Raw genomic sequence first — 20,439 nt, 5'->3', positions numbered from 1 at the left:
CCTACTGTGTGCAGATGTTTCCAGATGATATAAAAGGAATTAGCCTTTGGGTTACTCAAGGGAATGATGTGCGGTTGCAGATAAGTGGTGCGGAGCACTACTGTGTGTATGTCTGTGTGTGTGTGTGTATGTGTGCGTGTGTGTGTGTGTGTGTGTGTGTGTGTGTGTGTGTGTGTGTGTGAGGGGGAGAGAGAGAGACGGGTGGGGGAGTAAGGGAGGCACAAGCAACCATTCAGAGGGAGAGGGCTTTCTGCTTGAGGTGAGGAAGGCTTCTTGGAGATCACGTGCCTTCTGGGGCTAAATGGCTGGTGGCGATCAGTCCCACAGAGGAGTTTCCACCCCGCTGCTCACCAAGCTGCTGCTTCCGTTGTCCTCACGCACTTAATAAGTAGCAGCTCCACCCTTCCAGGGATGCGGGTCGGAACTGTCAGAACCGTGCCTGTCTCTGCTCGTCCTGTCTCCCCCACATCCAAGTCACGAGCATATCCTGTGGTGACTGGCTTGAGCTGCCGTTGACTCTTACTGGGTTAATTGCAGTAGTTTCCTATGTGGTAGCTCTTTCCCCACTCCTTATAGTTTGTTCTCAACATGGCAGCCAGAGTGTCTGTCACAGTGTAAGTCTGATGTGCCTGTCCCCTGGTCAGAACACTCCAGGCTCTGATCTCACTCATGGTAAAGGCCAGTATCCCCACAGTGGCCTTCAATACCTACATGAGCTTCCCTTCCCCCTTCTCATCACCTCCAGCCCCACTGGCCTCCTTGCCTTTCCTAGAACACACTAGCACGTTCCTGCCTCAGGGCCTTTGCACCTGCTGCTCCTTCCACCTGGAATGCTCTTCTCCCAGTTTTCTCTGTAGAGGCTCCCTCTCTCTGCTTGGTTCTGTTCAAATGCCACCTCTCCTGTGAGGCCTTCTCTGATCACCGTGATGGTCACCCTCTGGCATTCACTCGTCCCCTTTGCCCCCTCACTGTTCTCCCTACTATGTATCATCACCCGGTGTACAGTGGATTTTACATGTTTATCTGCTTGCCTGTCTGCCTTCACTTGAACGTAAGTTTCTCCAGGGAGGGATTTTTTTTTCTTTAAAAAAACTTTTTTTTAATGTTTATTTTTGAGAGAGAGAAAGAGGCAGAGAGAGGGAGACACAGAATCTGAAGCAGGCTCCAGACTCTGAGCTGTCAGCACAGAGCCTGATGCAGGGCTCAAACTCACGGACCGCAAGACCATGACCCGAGCCAAAGTCAGACACCCAACTGACTGAGCCACCCAGGCGCCCCTCCAGGGTAGGGATTTTCTGTCTACTTTGTTTGCTGTTGACTTGTAGTCCTTAGAACAGTGCCTGGCACGTAGTAGACACTCAGCAAGCCTCGGATGACCAAGTGAAGGAATGAGGGAGGAAGGCAGTCATGCAGAATGTGTATGTATAGAAGGTAGAAGTGTGAAACGTGTGCAGGGACCAGGGACTGGCTTGACCTGGTGGGGCATGGGCTCCAGGCAACGGTACTGGCCCCAGGCAAAGAGGCTTTCAATGCTGTGAGTCCTGGTTTGGGTTAGCAGTGAGAAGCCAGGCCTGAGAATGGGTTTGTGGGAGAGTAGTGAGGAAGAGCCATGGCCCAATTGCCTCTGGGGGTGTGCCGTGATTTTAGGCTGACTTGTTTTCAAGGTCTGAGAAGCACTACTCTGGTCTGAAGGAGGCACACGGCCACTTGAGTCCTACAGGGTAGTTTATAATAAAACCCATGTTAAACTTAACTTTGAAAGGAGAAGGTATGGAATGTCAGTTTGCCCTCCTGCATTTAGGATTCAGGGGTTCAGTGGTCCCACCCTGAAGGGCTCAAGGCTGCTGCAATGCTAAAAGGTTCTACCTAAAGGCTTTCCCTCCAGGACTGCCTCCCTCCCCACCTTGGATTTCCCAGATTTGAAGGTCAGGTTGGCCACTGCAGGAAGACACTTTCCCAACAGGCTGTTGGAAGGGGCTGCTGGCATTTTGCGAACCTAAGAACACAGGCAGTTTCTTTAAAGAAAATGTGAAGTTTTATCCATAGGTGTCTTGCTTAAAGTACTTCACAAGTGGGAAAATTAAAGCACAGAGAGATGTGCTCTTTAAAAAAAAAAAATCACACATTTTTCTTTTACAAAGAAACTTCTTTTTACAAAAATATTTGGAAAAGAGAGAAAAATTACACATAAAGACGTGGACACAGTGGAATTAAAAAAAAAAGAAAACCCACTAGAACACTTGTATTTGGGCTGCATGTGTTGGAAACTCTTAGTCATGCTGTTTGAAGTGGGGCCTTCGATTACCCAGCCCTGCTGACGGCCGCGTCCCTTAAAGGTGTGCTTACTGTTTTTAGCCTCAAAGACCAAACACGTAAGAGATTACTCACCAAGGACGCCATCTGATTTAAGAGTTTGTTAAAAATATTGGATTTTCTCCTAGGGCAGACGCCATCTGACAGGCTCTGAAAATGCTGGGGGAGAAGCAATTAGAAGCAGATGTTGCTGTGACTGGTATTGGCATATTTGCGAGTGTCTCCCAAGCTAATAATGTTGGGAAAGGGATCTGCACAATGTTTGTTTTTACTTCCCCTTTACTAGCAATCCGACCGCCTCTCCTCTCCCTCTGGGTCACAGGGCTAGTTCCATTTTGCATCAGCCAGGCTCAGGGACAGCTCTCTTGCTTCAGTTACGTTTCCTCTGACAGGTGTTGCCTGAGTGTCTCAAATGGAAGTAGTCGGAGGACAGGAGAAGAAAGGCACAGCCTCCTTGCCCTCCTGGCTCCCACCTGGGGTGGCTCCCACCTGGGGTGGCTCCCTTTTCACCCCTCCGAGCTGCCTGCGGTATGTGGCGCTGTCCCTGGTGCTGAACTCTCCAGCTCGCTCCTGTGTAGATGAACATGTGGGGCTGAGCAGCTTGGCTGTTTTGTTTTTGTTTTAAATTACCTTCAGGGACAGTGGTGGAAACTGCAGGTGCAGGCAGGAGGGACAGAGAGCTTAGCTTACAATCAAGACCAGCTTCCCCTTTTAAATACAGCAGGAGGAACTGTTTTCTTGTAAAAGTAATATGCAATCATATGAAAAAATTGGAAAGTAGAGGGAAATAAAGAGAAGGGGTAGTCTAGCCAGCTGAAGGAAACATTAGTAACATTTGAGTATTTTTCTTCCATTGTTCTTTTTCCCTGTGTGTGTGTGTGTGTGTGTGTGTGTGTTCTTAAAACGTTGGTCTGATTTTTATACACAATTTTATATTTTGTTTTTTACATAGCACTGTCAGGGTTTTCCTTGTTATCACAGACTCTTGTAGAATTTTCAATACATCCCTTTGATGCAGCGTGCTTACCTGACTTGCTTCTTGCCTTCTGCCTGGTGTTCAGAGCAGAGTCTAACATAAACAGGCACTCAATAAATATGGATCCAATGGGTCGTTTTCAAAGAACCATTTCCCTAGGTTGGATAGTGAGGATAGTTCCTTTTTTTTTCTTTTTTTTTCCTGCCATTTAAAATTAATAGATGTGAAGGTAGAGATCGGGGTGAGCAAACTACAGCCCAGGGCTAAATCCGGCTTGCTGTCTGTTTTTGTAAAGTTTTATTGGAACACAGCCATGCACTCATTTATGTATCATCTGCAGCCGCTTTCACACTACAGTGGCAGAATTGAGTAGTTGCAACAGAGACCACATGGGCTGCAAAACCAAAAATATTTACGACCTGGCTAACCCCTGCTGTGGATAGGTCTGGCTGTGACATCTGTCACCCTATTGATTGTTGAGATCCATCCTGATCTGGCTGACAAGGTGGGTGCTTCTGTACTTCCCTCTATTATGGGCATCCTTGCAGAAACCTTGTGCTCACACAATATCTTTTCCAGAGAGCTGTTCTTCTGTCAAGGTGTGCGAGCAGTTTCTCTCTGTTAATGATAATCTCCGAACAGACCATCCAGGTCTACTTTATTATACATTCCACTGTAAGACATATATTTGTGCATCTAGTGTTTTCCATATTTGAGGTTTATTCCCTTAAGCTTGGGTCCCAGAACTCAAATCGCTGGATCAAAGTGAATCAGCATTTAAAAGGTAAGGGGTAGGTTTCCAAGGACAGAGCTGAGGCATGCTGTGCTGGGCTAGTGAGCCCACCACTGGAGCGTGACTGCAGGGCCAGACAGCTTCTCGCCACGGTCTGAGAGAACAGAGTCTGAAGAGTGGTTGGAACGGATAGCTTTTAAGCTACTTTCCAGTCATACAATTTTATGACTCTTAGGCTGAGCCAAATGATGAAGGTTGGGATTCTGGACTTCTTGGGGCCACAGCCCAATTCATTAGAGCAAATGGGCTGTTTAGCTTCCCTCTCTTCTTTTCTTGGCCCGTCTCTCTCTTCCTTGGGTTTGATGATTGGAGCACATCTCTCATCACTGCAAAGTTCTTGACTTCATTTCCAGCGGGTCAGCGGGCTGTGTTCCATGCGAGTCGACCGAGTGCGCGTACTCAGGCTGGCATAACACAACCAGCAAAATTCTCTGACTTCTTTCTCCCGGCAGTGTGCTTGAACATGGGTGTGGCCTGGAGTCCAGGATGCCTGTGGGCTGGCCTTCATATCACTCTAGGGTCCCTCTCTCCAGAAGCCCCTCCCAGCTTCTAGTACTACTGGCCTGAGCTACAGGAGGCCTGGGCTCTCAGCCTCCCCGTACCACCCGCTCATCTGGGCGATTGTGGGCAAACCCCTCAGACTACAGTCTCTCTCAGTCATGGTTTCCCTGTTGGTCAAGGGGCAAGACAAGGTCATCCATAAAGCAGGGCTTTGCACACTGCCCATGTGCCAGAGAGCACCTGGGGCTCTTGTTAGGATGCAGATTCTGTATCAGCAGGTCTTTGGTAAGGATGATATCTCAATCTGTTTGGGCTGCTAGAAGAAAATACTATAGACTGAGGGGCTTCAAAAACAGACATTTAATTTGCACAGTTCTGAGGCTTGGAGCCCAAGACCAGGGTACCAGCATGGTCAGGTTCTGATGAGGGCTCTCCTCCTGGCTTGCAGAGTGCTCCTTTCTTGCTGTGTCCTTATATGATGGAGAGAGAGAGAGCTCCGGTCTTTTCATTCCCTTAGAAGGACACCAGTCCCATCATGGGGGCTGCACCCTCACGACCTCATCTAAACCATATCATCTTCCAAAGGCCTCACCACCCAATACCATCATATTTAGGAATAGGGCTTCAGCATATAGAGTTGGGGGGACATGTTCAGTCTATTGCCGATAAGATCTGGCATTTTTAACAAGCTCCCAGGAGATGCAGAGGCAAATGGTCCATGGATCACACTTTGAGAAGCCAGGGCCCAAAGGGCCTCTGAATGTAGAGGTTACTTGCTTCTGTCTTTGAGCTCCCGTGGCTTTCATTCTTGATTGGCCTGCACTGTCTGTGACCTGTTTCACTGATAGCTCTTTATCTTCTTACTTGACTGTGAGTTCCCTCAGCCAAACAGGTGTTTATTTACCGCTGCCGGTGGGGGCCCGAGGTGAATCACGTCTGTGCCTCAGCATCTCTCAACAGGGCCTGGGATCAGGCAGGTGCTCATGGGGTAACCATGTCCCTCTGATCATGATGGAGTCCTGAAGCAGCACTCACTCACTCCCAGCTGCAGGGCAGTGGCTGCCCTGGGATCTCTCCCTAGCTGCAATTCAGCTGCTACTGACTAGTCAGGAAGTGAAGTGAAGCCAGAGGCAGAGGGCTTGGGCCATCTCGCATCAGAGGAGGTGCGCTGTTATGGTCCTGACAACACAGCGGTTGGCCGGCTCTGAGCTCTTATGCTCCCTGGTGTTTGGTAGATGACAGTAGCTAGCCTCACAGCTCCCTGGCTCTGAGCACAGCATGGACTGGGGGCTAGAGAGCCACAGTGATCTAAGATGTGGTCCCAGCTCTCCAGGGCCCACCAGCACTGTGGGAAATTCTCAAGGTAGTTACTTTGTAGTTAAAGTTCACTTTAAGGTGTAGTTTGGGCCAAATTAGCATAGGTAATAAAATTCACCCTTGTATCATGAATCAAATTTGTAAGAAAAACTACAGAGACTTAAAAATCATAATGCATATTTAGTCAATCACCCTTTTTGCAAGCTTAAATTATGGAACTTCAGCATCAGCAAATTCTCTCTCGGTTGAGCAGGATCGGGCACTGGAAATTGGAGCAGCTCTGGCAAATCTAGGACACATGGCTCCCGAGCTGGCTTCGGCCCTGGTTCCTCTTCCGTCTGTCGGCAGAGCTGGGGCTCTGCGTGGCTCCCAAGAAAGAGAGTTGCAGATGCATTTAGACCCCTGTTTGGGCCTCCAGAACACTGACCCCCCCCCCCCCCAACCCCGGGATAAATTTTCATGATAACGTGGCTCTGACAGGCCAGCTCACGTTTGCTCTAGTGTTCGTTTGGCACGAGTCGTCAATGTTTCATGTTTTTCTTTTTCTTCCTCTTTTTTTAAAGCGTGTAAAGGGCTGTCTTGATTTCCAGATCTTGTGTTAGTTTCTTGACCTCTTTCTGGAGCTTTGTCCTAGCCCCTCTGCCGGTGTGTGTCCTGACACGCAGGTGGCAGTCCGGGAGGCTGCCGGCTCTCCCTCCCGCCTGCTTGGACTCTCCCCTGGGTCTCCTACCACAGCCTCTGACTTGTGTGTGTGTGTGTGTGATTTCCCAGCAGAATGGAAAACACCCTGGGACAGCAGTTTCGCCTCATTTGCTGCCCTGCTCCCACACCTACCGAAGTGCTAAGCATGCAGCACGCCCTAGCGGGGCTGCTGCATCAATGACTGGCCGCCCTGCCCAAGAGCAGGTTTTAAACCCCCACGTCGTGAGCCCATCCAAGGAGCAGAAGCTGAGCCACCATTGGTTAATGTGGTCACCTGAGCTCCTACCCGTGGGCGTCCTTCCCCTGCGTGGGAATGCCATGAGCCGGCAGGGCAGCCGGTGGCTCTTGACCTGGGCTGGCCGGAAGCACCTTGAGGGCACCCGTGAGCACCATTGCCCGGTGTCCGGCCCTGTGAACCACAGCCCTGGGGCTACAATTTGGGCACCTGGGTGAACATCCTGAGTGGTGTTGTAGGGTTTCGTCCCAAAACGTGGACTCCCATACGGCAGCTGCCTGAAGGACTCCATGCCATCAGTTTCCGTGGTGTTGCAGGCAGGTTGCTTATTTGCCCTAATGAGGTTTTGATTACTCTCCATTTGTCTCTTTCATCAGCTTTATATTAAAAAGACTTTTTATTTGGACGCTTTGTACTTTCTACAGTTCTGAGTTTTGCCTCAAACCTAACTCTGTGTGCAGATAAGAGTAGGAGACTAACAGAGGCCGGGTGGGGGATGGGGAAGGGCCCGGAGAGCCTGGTGCATGGCCACTGCCTTCCTTGTGACTTTGGTTGGCTCCCGGCCGCTTTTCTGGACTCCTGTGGCCCTGCCTGTTGAGTGGGGGTGGGGCCCGGGTGCTCTGAGGCCACTGCCAGCCAGTTGGCACTGCCACCTGCCGACCTCTGTTCTGAGCTCACCTGGTGCACAGCAATCCGGGGCAGCTGCCCCGCATCCCACTGGTAGGGCACCGGGGTTCAGGAAGGTTCAGTCCAGCACACGATAGTGCATAGCCCATCGGTAGTGGGGTAAGACCTTGAGCTCGGCGGCTTGACTCCCACATCCTTGCAGGGCTTCCTGTTCACAGCGTGAATGAAACTCAAGTCTTGTGTACGAATAAAACACTCTGTCAGTGAGTGCTGTGCGCTTTGTTCGGATGCTCACTCAGCCCTGCCGCACGCAGCTCTGTGCCTGGCGTCAGGGCTGTGGTGGGCCCTGAAGCCTCAGGCCTGAACACACGGCCCCAGCATGTCTGTGAGCGCAGCCTTCCGCCCCCACGGTGGAGGCGAGGAAGCTGTTCTGAAGGACGTAGCTCTGGGCACAGGGGCCGGCAGCTGCTGTGGGGCCGCGGACCTGAACCCAGGGCTTGTTTTAAGTTCTCCCTCCCACCATTGCACATTTCATTTATTGATGTCATAAAAATGTTATGAGCCCCCAGGAGACCAGGCACGTGGTGTGACAAAATCCAGTTAGTCCTTGCCCTCCAGGAGCTCCGGGCCCGGGCGGAAACCCCCACTGAGGACACGCGTTTCTTGGATGTTTGACGGATCGATCTGCTTCACTGGCTGCTTCCATAGGCAGCTGGGGTTGGGGGGGAGGGGGGTGCGGGTTCCTGTGTGTCCCCTGGGTCCTCCAGAATCTTGCGTAGAGCTGAGGAAGTGGTTCCCAGAATTCGGAACCCCAGAGACCTGCTGCCCAGCCTGCCCCCTCTCTTTTGCTTCCCTCCACACCACTTTCTGGGGGTGGACAGTTGGATTCCTCTTTCAAACCCGACGTGTGAACTGCCAGCTGGAGCGATGTGTGACCCCAGGAGACCCGCAGTACTCCAGAGGGGGGTCCTGAGACTTCTGACTCCCCCTTGATGACTTCTGCCCTTCAAAATGCAGTAGGGTGTATCAGAAAATATAAAGCAGATTCTGAACCTGTACTGATTGTGTAAATGTAATGTTTATGTAATTCTAATTTATGAGTCCTTTATAATGCATTTTGTCACTAACATAATCTGTGTTACACAGAACACCTCTTGTCGAGGTTTTTAAAATTTGAATACTTTTATTGAAATTGGTTCACATTTTTTAACTTGAAAACATATTTTAGCTTGCCATAACTAAGAGTATCCAAAAAAATCACGGGTTTGATGCTCTAATTATTTGTCTTAATATACTTTAAATACTTATTACATTTTGGGGGCAACAGCTTTATTGAGGTCTAGTTCACACACCATACAACCCACTCACGTAAAGTATACGGTTCATTAGTTTTTAGTATATTCATGGAATTCTACAACCACCACCCACAGTCAGATTAGAAGGCTTTCATCACCTCAGAAAGAAGCCCTGTGCTTTTAGAGGTCACCGCTCACCCCCCTGTGTCCTCCCTGTCCCGTACCCCCAGCCCAGCTCTTGCTTTCCGTGTGGCTCTGCCCATCCCGGGAATTTTATGTAAACAGAACCACACGCCGTATGGCCTTTTGTGGCCGGCTTCTTTCATTTAGCATCATGTTCTCAGGGGCCAACCACATGGTAGCACGAGTCGGAGCTTCATTCTGCCTTTATGGCTGGATACTGTTCCCATCGTATGGATCGCCGTGTTTTGTTTGTCTGTTCGCAAGATGGTGGACATTTGTGTTGTTGCTGTCTTTCGGCCACCACGAATACCGTTACAAATGTCCATTTACAAGTTTTTGTGTGAACGTCTGTTTTCGTTTCTCTCGGGTCCTACCTAGGACTGAGATGGCGGAGTCACGGGGTAGCCTTACAGGTAGCCATGCAGGAAGCTGCCAGATGGTTTCCAGAATGGTGGCACCTTTATTACCTTTCAGTTCTGTCTTTTATTATTAGATTCTGTCTTCTACTTTCATTCCTGATATTGGTCTTTATGTTTTCTTGTGTTTCTTTTTTTTCTTAGTCAGTGTGACTAAAGATTCATTGATCATTTCAACAAAACGTTGATTTTTTTTTTAATTTATTTTGGGGGGGGAGGGGCAGAGAGAGAAGGAGAGAGAGAGAGAGAGAGAGAGAGAGAGAGAGAGAGAGAGAGAATCCTAAGCAGGTTGCATGCTGTCAGTGCAAAGCCCGACATGGGGCTCAAACCCACAAACCATGAGATTGTGACCTGAGCCGAAATCAAGAGTCAGACACTTGACCAACTGAGCCACCCAGGTGCCCCAAAATAATTGATTTTCTGTGTTTTTTCTGTTTTCAGCTTAATTAGTTTCTGCTTTTATTTTTATTGTCTTTTGCTTGCTTTGGGTTTAATATGCTCTTTCTCTAATTTCCTAAGGTGGGAAGTTAGATGATTGATAGGAAGTTTTTCTTAAGATAAGCATTTTCATGCTGTACGTTTCCCTCTAAGCATGCATCCCACAAATTTTGATATGTGGTATTTAATTTTCATTCAATTCAAAATATTTTCTAATTTTATTTTTACTTCCTCTTTGACCTGTGCGATATTTACAAGTATATTGTTTAGTTTCTGAACATGTAGAGATTTTCCAGATCTGTTTCTAGTATGAATGTTTAGTTTAATTGTGTTATAGTCAGAAAACATACTTAGTATGAATTCAGTCCTTTTATTTATGTATTTTTAAACTTTTTATTTACTTTGGGAGAGGGAGAGAAAGTGGGGAAGGGGCAGAGAGAGGGAGGGGGAGAGAGTGTTCCAAGCAGGCTCCACGCAGTCAACACAGTGCCTGATGTGGGCCTCGAACCCACGAACCATGAGATCGTGACCTGAGCTGAAGTTGGACGCTTAACCTACTGAGCTGCGCAGGCGCCCCTGAATTCAGTCCTTTTATTTTTTTTAAATTTTTTTTTTCAACGTTTTTTATTTATTTTTGGGACAGAGAGAGACAGAGCATGAACGGGGAAGGGGCAGAGAGAGAGGGAGACACAGAATGGGAAGCAGGCTCCAGGCTCTGAGCCATCAGCCCAGAGCCCGACGCGGGGCTCGAACTCACGGACCGCGAGATCGTGACCTGGCTGAAGTCGGACGCTTAACTGACTGCGCCACCCAGGTGCCCCAAGTCCTTTTAAATTTGTTAAGGTTAGTTTTATGGCCCAGGATATGGTCTGTTTTGTTCAGCGCCTGCCCAGGAAGAATGTGTATTTTGCTGTTATCAGGTGGAGTGTTCTGTAAATGACAGTTTGGTCAAGTTAGTTGATGGTGTTGTTCGACAACTTCTTCTATCCTTGCTGGGTTTTTGTCTCTTTGTTGTTTCAATTATTGACAGAGGAGCGCTGAAGTCCCTAACCGTACTGTGGATTCGTGTATTTCTCCTTTTGGTTCTATCATTTTTCTTTTTTTCTTTCTCGTGTTTTGAAGCTGCCAGCAGGGCTCCACCGGGGGCCTGCTCTCAGGTCAGAGCTGTTAGAGAAAATAAGAAAAAGAGACAGAAAATGGCAGTTTGCCTCTGTGCCCGTCACTTCATGTTCTTACCCCTCTCCCAGTATCTGCTTTTGTTTACTTTGTCTTTAGGGAGTTGCTTTTTGCATTTTGTGCGGAGTTGTAGTTGTAATCAGGGGGGAAACACACTGGAGAGTGGGCTTACTCTCCCGCGTGGCCCCCGCATAGATTTTGAGCATATTTTTCTCTTGGCCTTGAATTTCCCCTCTTTCCCTGGCTGGGTGCCACCTGTCCTGCAACCACCACAGTGCCTCCTCTCCAGGAGCTTCTCTCGAACCCCAGTGGATTGGACGGCCCCTCCCTCCCTTGCTGTCATCCCCCGACTGGGACGTGAGCCACGTGAGAGCTGGGGGACATGACGGTCTTGTCCAGCGTGGCACCCCCAGACCTCCTGCGAGTTGGCACAGGGCCAGTGGCTCAGGCAGGATTTCTTGAGTGAGTTACTGTGAATCTGTGGCTGAACTCCGCAGAGATTTTATGGCTCTAGGAAGGTTTTTATGACCCAAATCAATGCCCTGACAAATAGGTCGGAGGGTACGAGGTGGTGTCGATGGCCATGGTGTTTTAAGCACATGGATCTCCTCTGTGCCCTGTCGGTGGACAGACTGTCCTGGCAGCCGCAGCCACGCCTGACTACCCTGAAGGAAGACCGCCCGGTGCTTGTTAGCGGGTCTGGCGCGCAGGCTGAGAAGGGAGGTAGGATGTGCTGAGAGGAGGAGGCCGCCGTGCGTCCCGTGATTAGGCTGTGCCGAGTGGTCCACTCATTATGTTGTGTTCAGAGAGGAAATGAAGGGTGGACGTCTCGTCTCACCCTCTGTGTGCCCTTGTTACATCAAACAAATTTCCCAGTGTTTAATTATAGTCTTTGATTTAAACCTTCTCTTTAAAAGGTCTGATTATCTGTCTCACCTCATTCATTTATTCATTGAACGTTAGCTGAGTACCTGCCACGCCTAGGACTTCTTGGTTTACAGGACTCGGAGAAGCTACAGGAAACACCTCGCGCCCGGCTGTCGGCCCCGCAATCCGCCCAGGTTTCTAGACCAAGCAGGAAACCTCAGTGGCAGCTTTAGGATTGCCCTCACCCCACCACCTCGATACCCTGCGCTTTCCTCTTCTGGGGCCAACATGTGAAGTTGTGCACGTTGTTCCCTGTGCATGGCCTCCTGGCTGAGGGGGCGCTGGGGCTGGAATCCAGCCTAAGCTCTGCTGGCCAAGCCATGCCCTGGGCGTGGGGTGGTTTCCACCCAAGGGGTGTCTTTTTCTAATACGCACCAGGGTGCCCCATGGGCCAGGGGTGGCCCTGCCCCTTCCCCTCTGCTGCCCAGCCTGACGAAATCCGCTCCCTCTCCGTCCCCACGGCCTCGCCCCAGGACTGCTCCTCACCCTGTCTCCTGGTGCCACCAGTGCCACTCACTGCCCCCCTCTTCTGTCTTCTACCCCGTAGCAGGTGGCATCTTCTGGAAATGCAGATCCGGGCACGTTCTCCTCCTACTTGGAGCTCTTGCTGACCCTACAGGGCAGGCCCAAGCCTCCCGCCCAGGTGCCGGTGGCTCTGCACAGCCCGGCCCGTCTCCCTCAGTAGCCTTGGTCCCAGCACCGGGCCTGCCCCAAGCCCTCCCCGCAGCCCCCGGCTCCCAGCACTGGCGTGGGAGTGGTGGTGGGGGAGGAGGACTTCACGCCTTCCCAGACCAGATGACTTGTTTGCTATGGATTGGTCTTAACTCTTAATAAAAAAAGTAGGTAAATTATTTCCGAAGAAGAAGGAGGAGAGGAATCTGTGAAGGAGCAGTCAGGCAGAGACGTCGGGCGGAGAGCCGCGTCCTGAGCTGCGAGAGGCGGGGGAGGGGCTGTCCCAGCTGCTGGAGGGTCTGTGTGACCTGGAGACACAAGTGCACCCCCCGCTCAAGAGCGGGAGGGGGCCTCATTCTCTAGACACTTGTTCGATTGCAAAAGCGACGTGCTCTTTGTAGCCTCCTTGGAAAATGGAAGACTGTTAACAGGGAAGGTAGCTCACTCGATTCCGACTCGGCCGCAGCCACCACTGACAGCTGGTCTCCTTTCTTCCAGTTTTTTTATGCGTGTATTTACATTTTTATGTAATTTTCTCCCAACCTAATATGATATCATTAGCGTTTTCTGCATTGTTGAAAAGTTTTTGGATGCTATAATTTTTAATAATTAGCCAGTATACTATAATGTATTTAACCAATCTTCCGTAATTGGGTATTTATCATATTTCCAGTGTTTCCTTTATTACAACCCTAAGGCATCTCTGTGTGTAAATCCCTAGATGCGGAATTGATCAAGGGGTATGCATGGTTGTAGGTCCTGGGTACCACTGCCCACTCCCTTCCAGGGAGGATTACCTGCTCACCCTAAGGCACCTAAGCTTGGTGCCTTAGTTTGCCTGTTTTTAGCATAAGTGAGGCCTAGGCATACTTACCTCCATCCTGGGGCAGAGCCAATGAGCCGACGCAGAGGGTTGGAAGGAGAAAGTGGGATGGCTGAGGGAGCAGGGCCTGCTAGAGGAGGGGCTGCGACCTCATGAGACAGAAGGAAGTGGGCTCGAGGGCCAGGACAGTGAGGCCTGCTCCTTTCTGGGGCCCCTGTCTGGGCTGTGGACCTGGTCTCAGGGGACACAGTCCATTGTGCTCTGGTTTGCCCTCCTCAGCCCTTGAGACCAGCCAGTCACCCGAGCCTCAGGCCTCAAATCAAGGGCCTACGTTCTCCTGGACTACCATCACTGGGAAATGGGGTCCCCACTGGGGGGCAGGTGGGTGGTTCTGAGGGCAGACCAGGAGGGGCTTCTTAGAGAAGGTGGCTTTCCTTATAGGAAGAGATTGCTGGGCCCCAGGTGTCAGATAGCTGTCAGTACAGGGCTCTCTCATCCACTCCCACTAAGTGCAGCTATTTGGTTTGTGGGCCACAGGGACTTTGCACAGTAGGGTGAAGCAGAGTGTGTGGCCCTGTTAACAACACAGGCAGGCAGCAGGGATGCCTGTCCCTAGGTGAGAGCTAAGGGCAAGTAGTGGCCTGCCCAGAGTACCCCAGGTCCTGGGCTCTGGCAGGTCCTGGGCTCTGGCTCTGGGCCCAGTGCTCTCCCCCTCCCCCTCGTGCTGCCCAGGCCCTGGCTCTGCCCAGAGGATCCCTGAGACTTGTCTGCCGTCCTCTGGGCAGATGCCACGGCTCTGGGCTTCCCCCTCGCCATTTCTGTGTTCACTGAGGGTCCTGATCAGATGGGTCAGCTCCTGCTGGTCTCCAAGTATGCTCATGGGTGTGGGGACCCAGAAGGTGCCAGCAGAGAGCGGGTGGCTTGCTCACTCTCCTGTCTACCCTGCTCTGGTTCTGTGTGTTCCCAGGCCTGCCTGCGCCCAAGAGGAGGCCCTGCCCTTCCCCTCCTCCTCCTCTCGTGCCAGGGACTGGCTGCCTGGGAGGTAGGCCAGCTCATCTCTTCTACTCCTTCCAGAGGCCTGTCTGGGTGAGGACCATCCTGGCCTTGGAGGGTGAGAAGAGGGGGAGAGGTGATGGTCAGATGGAGGTGTGTTGGGCACGGGGCATTCTCTGTAACCCAGCCCCAGGCCAGTGTGCTGCGAAGTGGCCTCTGTTGGTTCCCATGACTCGTCAGAGATGTAGACCCCCTCCCCTCAGTCCCCTGGTGAGGGTCGCCAGGGCATGATCTGGTGTTAGAGGCTAGGCGGGGGATCTCCACACCGTCCATCACTTGTCCAGAGTAGGCCTGAGCCTCTCTGCACTGCCCCTCCTTGCCTTTTTTTTCCTAAATATTTATTTTTGAGAGAGAGCGAGAGCGAGAGAGCAAGCAAGCAGGGGAGGGGCAGAAAGAAAGGGAGACACGAAATCTGAAGCAGGCTCCAGGCTCCGAGCTGTCAGTGCAGAGCCCAACACGGGGCTCAAACTCGTGAACCGCGAGATCGTGACCTGAGCCAAAGCTGGAGGCTTAACTGACTGAGCCACCCACGCACCACCCTCCCTTGCGTCTTGAGTGTTGGGGATGTCTGGAGGAGGTGCTCATAGGCCATGGGCCCAGGGGCCCAGACTCTGTAGGGCTGCGCTACCCTTGGTGGTGGCTGCATCGTTAGAACCCGATTTAATTCGTGGCTCCATTGTAAAGTGAGGAAAACCAATTTTTCACTTGAGAGGATCAGCAACGTGGATACATATGTAATTGTCTCTTTCTGCTTTTCTTCCTTTCCCGAGTGTTCTGTATCCGTAATTTAAAATTTCACAGTCTCCAATGTGACGGCTTCTCTGTGGGTATGTTCAGATCCGTTTCGGATTCAGCAAACCCTAATTGAGCAGCTACTCTCTGCCTCTGGCGGGGCAGCCTGTGGTTGTGCGGTAGGGAGGGGCCAGGCCCCCGTGTGGCCGGCAGATGGGGTGTTGTGCTGGCCCTGCCCCCACTCAGCTGTGTGATCACGAGGAGGCCGCTTTACTTCTCTGAGCCTGGGTGTCTTTGTCGGCACGTCAGGGCCGCTAATCCCAAACCCCTTGTCGTGCGGACGAAGTGAGGTCACGTGTCAAGCACCTGGTAAGCTGCATGGCGCGCAGTATGTGTTCACTTAATGGTCAGATGATGACCAGCACAGGGCTGTGCCCCCCATGAGGCGGTGAGAGCTGGCGTTCACGAGCTGTGTTTGGCGGTGCTGAAGGCCGAGTGGGGGCCGCCCCTGCCCTAGCCCGGCAGTGCGCGTGACCGCAGCGTGACGTGGCTGTGCTTTTGGCCGAGGATGTTCTAGCCCAGTGTGGGAACACGGGTCCTCTCAGGCTGGTCGGAGACTCCTCAGATATACATTCCCCTTCGTCTTTGATTAATTTTTAAAAGAGAGAAGTGAATTAATTATTGCCTCATGAGTACGGGTGCTCAGAGCGTGGGGGAAGGACTGAAAGCAGGACCTTGGGAGTTGCCGTGGTGGGAACCCCAGCCCCGGGCGCCCTAGCAGCTGTCCCAGGGGCTGCCTGTGATTCCCCAAAAACCTGGCCAGCAGACACCCCCAGAGACGGTGGACCTGTCCAGGGGTGGTCGGTGGGGCTCCTGGAGAGGAAGACACAGTGGCTGCTTCTCTCCAGGTGTCCCCTTCAGAGCACCCTCCCCCCAGGCCTGAGGCCCAGGAGCTGCCTCCCCCTAACCTGCTCAGCGATTCGGGCTGCGCTGTGGGGTCACACCTAGGAAGGCTGCCCGTGGGTATGTGTTCCGCCTCAGCTTGGACCCAGTAAGGTGCCTCAGGCAGGACCTCCAGGTAGTTCTAAGAGTTTCAGGGAGAGGCCCCCCTTGCCCCGCTGGTCCTCGTCCTCGCCCTCCCGCACAGCTTTGAACAGATGGTGCCTTCCTCCTCTCCGAGTTTTCTGAAGGTTGGTCTCACAGACCTCCCCTCCACCCTTCACCCACTACTTTGGGGATAAGGCCTGATGGCCTTTGTGAGTCCCCTGCATGTGGTGCTGTCATGATCTGGGCCTCAGTTTCCCCATCAGTCAGGAAGGGGCTGAGCTTTGTGATGTGGTCTGTATGGAGCCCCCCTCCCCACCCTGCCCCCTAGCCAGGGTTTACCTGGGAACGGCTCGGCTGAGGCCCCATGTGGTGAGTGTCAGCTCCCTCTCTTGGGGTCGGGGGGGGGGGGTGCCAGCGGCCTGGAGACAACTCACTGCTCCTCACCTGCTGACTCCCGTCAGTGTCCTCAAGCTGCTTGGTTTAGATTGAGTTCAGGGGATCCTTCAGACACCTACTGAATACCTGCTGGGTGGCAAGGGGCCATGGGATTCAGGAGATGAGGCTTATCCCTGCCCTGAGCCCTGAGGAGGAGACAGACACTCTTGGGCACTTAGGATGTGGTGTGATGAGGGCTGCCGTGCAGGGTTGATGAAAGGCCCCAGAAGGAGCTCATGCATCTCCTTGGGAGGCTTGGTTGGCAGAAGGTTTTATTTATTTTTTTTTTCAACGTTTATTTATTTTTGGGACAGAGAGAGACAGAGCATGAACGGGGGAGGGGCAGAGAGAGAGGGAGACACAGAATCAGAAACAGGCTCCAGGCTCTGAGCCATCAGCCCAGAGCCTGACGCGGGGCTCGAACTCCCGGACCGCGAGATCGTGACCTGGCTGAAGTCGGACGCTCAACCGACTGCGCCACCCAGGCGCCCCGGCAGAAGGTTTTAAAGGATACATAGGAGGGGCGCCTGGGTGGCTCATTCGGTTAAGCGGCTGACTATGGCTCGGGTCATGATCTCGCGGTCCGTGAGTTCAAGCCCCGCGTCGGGCTCTGTGCTGACAGCTCAGAGCCTGGAGCCTCCTTCAGATTCTGTGCCTCTCTCTCTCTCTCTCTGACCCTCCCCCATTCATGCTCTGTCTCTCTCTGTCTCAAAAATAAATAAACGTTAAAAAAAAATTAAAAAAAAAATAAAGGATACACAGGAGCTTTCTAGACAGTAAAATCAACGTAGGGCATTTTAGGCGTAAAGAATCCGCAAAGGCATGAAAGGGCTTGACAGATGAGCGAATGGTAAGGAGTCGGTGTGGCTGAAGGTGTGTGAATGAGAGAGTATGAGAGAGAGAGAGTGAGCGCATGGCAATAGAGGGATAGGAAACAAGGTTAGCCTGTCAATGCAGGGCTTTCATCCTGGCCATTTCCTTTTTTCTCTCCTCTCCTCTCTTCTTCTCTTTTCTTTTTTTTTTTTAATGTTTTATTTATTTTTGAGAGAGACAGAGAGAGACAGAGAGAGAGCATGAGCGGGGAGGGGCAGAGAGAGAGGGAGACACAGAATCGGAAGCGGGCTCCAGGCTCCGAGCTGTCAGCACAGAGCCCGACGTGGGGCGGGAGCTCACAAACCGTGAGATCACGACCTGAGCCAAAGCCAGGCACTCAACCGACTGAGCTACCCAGGTGCCCTAATCCTGGCCATTTTCAAGTCGTGGCCCAGACCTGAACACCCCAAGGGAGGCGCTAGAGACAGGGAGCCCTTCCCAGCCATGCAGATGCCTAGTCCTCCCGATGCTGCCTTCCAGGAAGGCTTGGAGCCTAGGCTGGCCCTCTGGGAGCTTGAGCCAGCTCATGAGTCATCCCTAAGTGTAACAGGGAAAGGTGTCCTCCCTCAGCGCATGCTTATTAAAGCACGCCATCTTTAAGCCTCATTAAGGCGTGTTAAATGCTAATGAATTTAGAGAGGGGCATCTTGGGGCCTCTGTTTCCTTGGAAACGTTTGAGAGCAGGTGCTTCATAATGAGCTGTACCTATTTTAAAAGTGAGCCATGAGGCCTGCTTTGATAGGCTGGATCTCAGATGCTGATGGGTAAGTGTGAACAAAGCCTGTGGAGGCCAGTGGAGACGCTTTGTGCTCTCTGAAATATCATTCTCTGGTGGTTTCTATAGAAACCACTGGCACCTAGGTAGGAGAATTGCCAAGCTCCAGAGTCTCATTACCCAACGCGTTGCCTCCAGCCTGGACAACTCAGCCCAAGCCTCTGAAGACCACTGGGGTCCTGTTAGCAGCGTGGGACAGGGTTCTGGACCGAACAGGACAGATGTGTGTTGCTGTAGCCGTAATTCAACTTTAATTGTGTCTGTTCCATACCTACCGCTTGATTTCAGCAGGTCCCCACTCCGCGTACTTCAGGCCTGGCTGGCTCTAATAAGAGCTACTTTTAGTGGAGCTCTCTCCTCCCCACAGAGCACTGTAAAAGGACCTTGTATTACTGAAACATTTAAATATATACCAAAGTGGAGAGACTCTTGATGAATCTCCGTGCAACCAGCACCCTGTTTCAATAATTATACATTGACAGCCAAGCTTTAATCTATAATCATAGCCATTTTCCCAGCAGTCTCTTCCCTCCAGCCCTCACTGCTGGGTAATTTTGAAGCATATCCCAGAAACGCTATCATTTCATTTGTGCATACTTTTGTTTAAGAGGTAAAGACTTCAAAAGAAGTATTATAATAGCATTGTCCCCTCTAACAATTTAGCAGTAATCCCTTAATATAGGCAAATATCCAATCCATATTCAGATTTCCTTGATTGCCTCATAATTGTAAACATTTTGACACAGTCGCATTGTTTAAATCAGGATCTGAACGTTTGGTTGATAGAGCTCTCAAGTCTTGTTTAATGTAGGAGTTTCCTTTTCTGTTTCCCTTGTAACTTATTTACAGGGGAGGAAGTTGGTTGGTTGTCCCTTTTCCTTATTGCATCCCCTGTGGTGTCATTTATCACATTCCTCTGTTCCCTGTATGTCTCACAAACTGATGGTTACGGTTGCAGCAGTGCAACTTGCATGGTGATGTACACAGGGTAATCGCGGTGCTTCTGCTCTACTTTTAGTCTGAATCAGTGGGGCTGGAGTAGGGCCAGAGAAGAGACATTTCTAACAAACTCCCAGGTCTATTAGATGGTGCTGGTCCAGGGCTTGCTTTTTTTTTTTTTTTTTTTTTTTTAAAGCAAGGATCTAGACAGAGACTTGATAACATTCAGGGATGTTTTCCTTTTTTTCAGGCATACTTGATCAGGGGCACTTGGATGGCTCAGTCAGTTAAGCATCCAACTCTGGCTCAGGTCATGATCTCGTGGTCTGTGAGTTCGAGCCCCAAGTGGGGCTCTGTGCTGACAGCTCGGAGCCTGGGGCCCGCTTCGGATTCTGTGTCTCCCTCTCTCTCTGTCCCTCCTCTGCTTGCACTCTGTCTCTGTCTGTCTCTCAAAAGTAAATAAACATTAAAAAAAATCTTAAAAAAAAATTTGATCAGATTCAGTTAAATTCTTTTTGGCAAGAACAGTTCGTAGGTAGTGGTGCCTACTTCCATCAGGAGGTACTTAATGTCTGGTTGAACCACTTAGAGTGACGCTGTGATTAGTCAGGGGGCTCAGGTGTTGTGGGCCTGGTGCCTCCATTAGTAAGTCCCATTAGCTTTTCCCTGATGGTCCTAGTGGTTACTAACGGTCATTGCGTTGATGTATGCATTCATTAGACGTTGCAAAATACTGGACTACTTCTCTAAGGAAAGCTTTACTCCTAAACTCAGTTACCCTGAGGACAGGAAAGGCAGGAGGAAGGCTATCTTTTCCTTTATTTGTAAGTTTCCAAAATAATGAGTTTTCCATAGCATTCCATAGCATTTCGTTTGTTGTGCTTTTTTTTTTTTAAGTGTCATTATGAACTCATGGATTTGTAACATATTTGGTATGTTTCAATCAGTTGTGTTTATCTTTCCAGTACTTGCCCTATATTTGGTGAGTGTATCTTCCCCCCCCCCCCAACTCCTTCCCCCTGACTCTTGTGTCTTTTTTTTTTTCTAAATCAACTTTCCTGAAGTATCACTGACATATAATTAACTGCCATGCATTAGAGTGCACAATTCTTTTTTTTTTTTTTTTTTTTTTTTTTAATTTTTTTTTTCAACATTTATTTATTTTTGGGACAGAGAGAGACAGAGCATGAA

General features: G+C 50.7%; 1 protein-coding gene across 7 annotated transcripts in view; it reads left to right on the top strand.

Moving 5' to 3' along the window:
- WDR25 (WD repeat domain 25) overlaps positions 1 to 20,439 on the top strand; it is a 141,923-nt gene that overhangs the window by 99,042 nt on the left and 22,442 nt on the right. The window lies entirely within an intron of this gene.

The sequence above is a fragment of the Puma concolor genome, chromosome B3, assembly GCF_028749965.1.
Source record: "Puma concolor isolate L17-30 chromosome B3, mPumCon1.1.hap2, whole genome shotgun sequence".
NCBI lineage: Eukaryota > Metazoa > Chordata > Mammalia > Carnivora > Felidae > Puma > Puma concolor.
The sequence above is the reverse complement of the archived record's forward strand: the minus strand, read 5'-3'. Positions and strand labels throughout refer to the sequence as shown.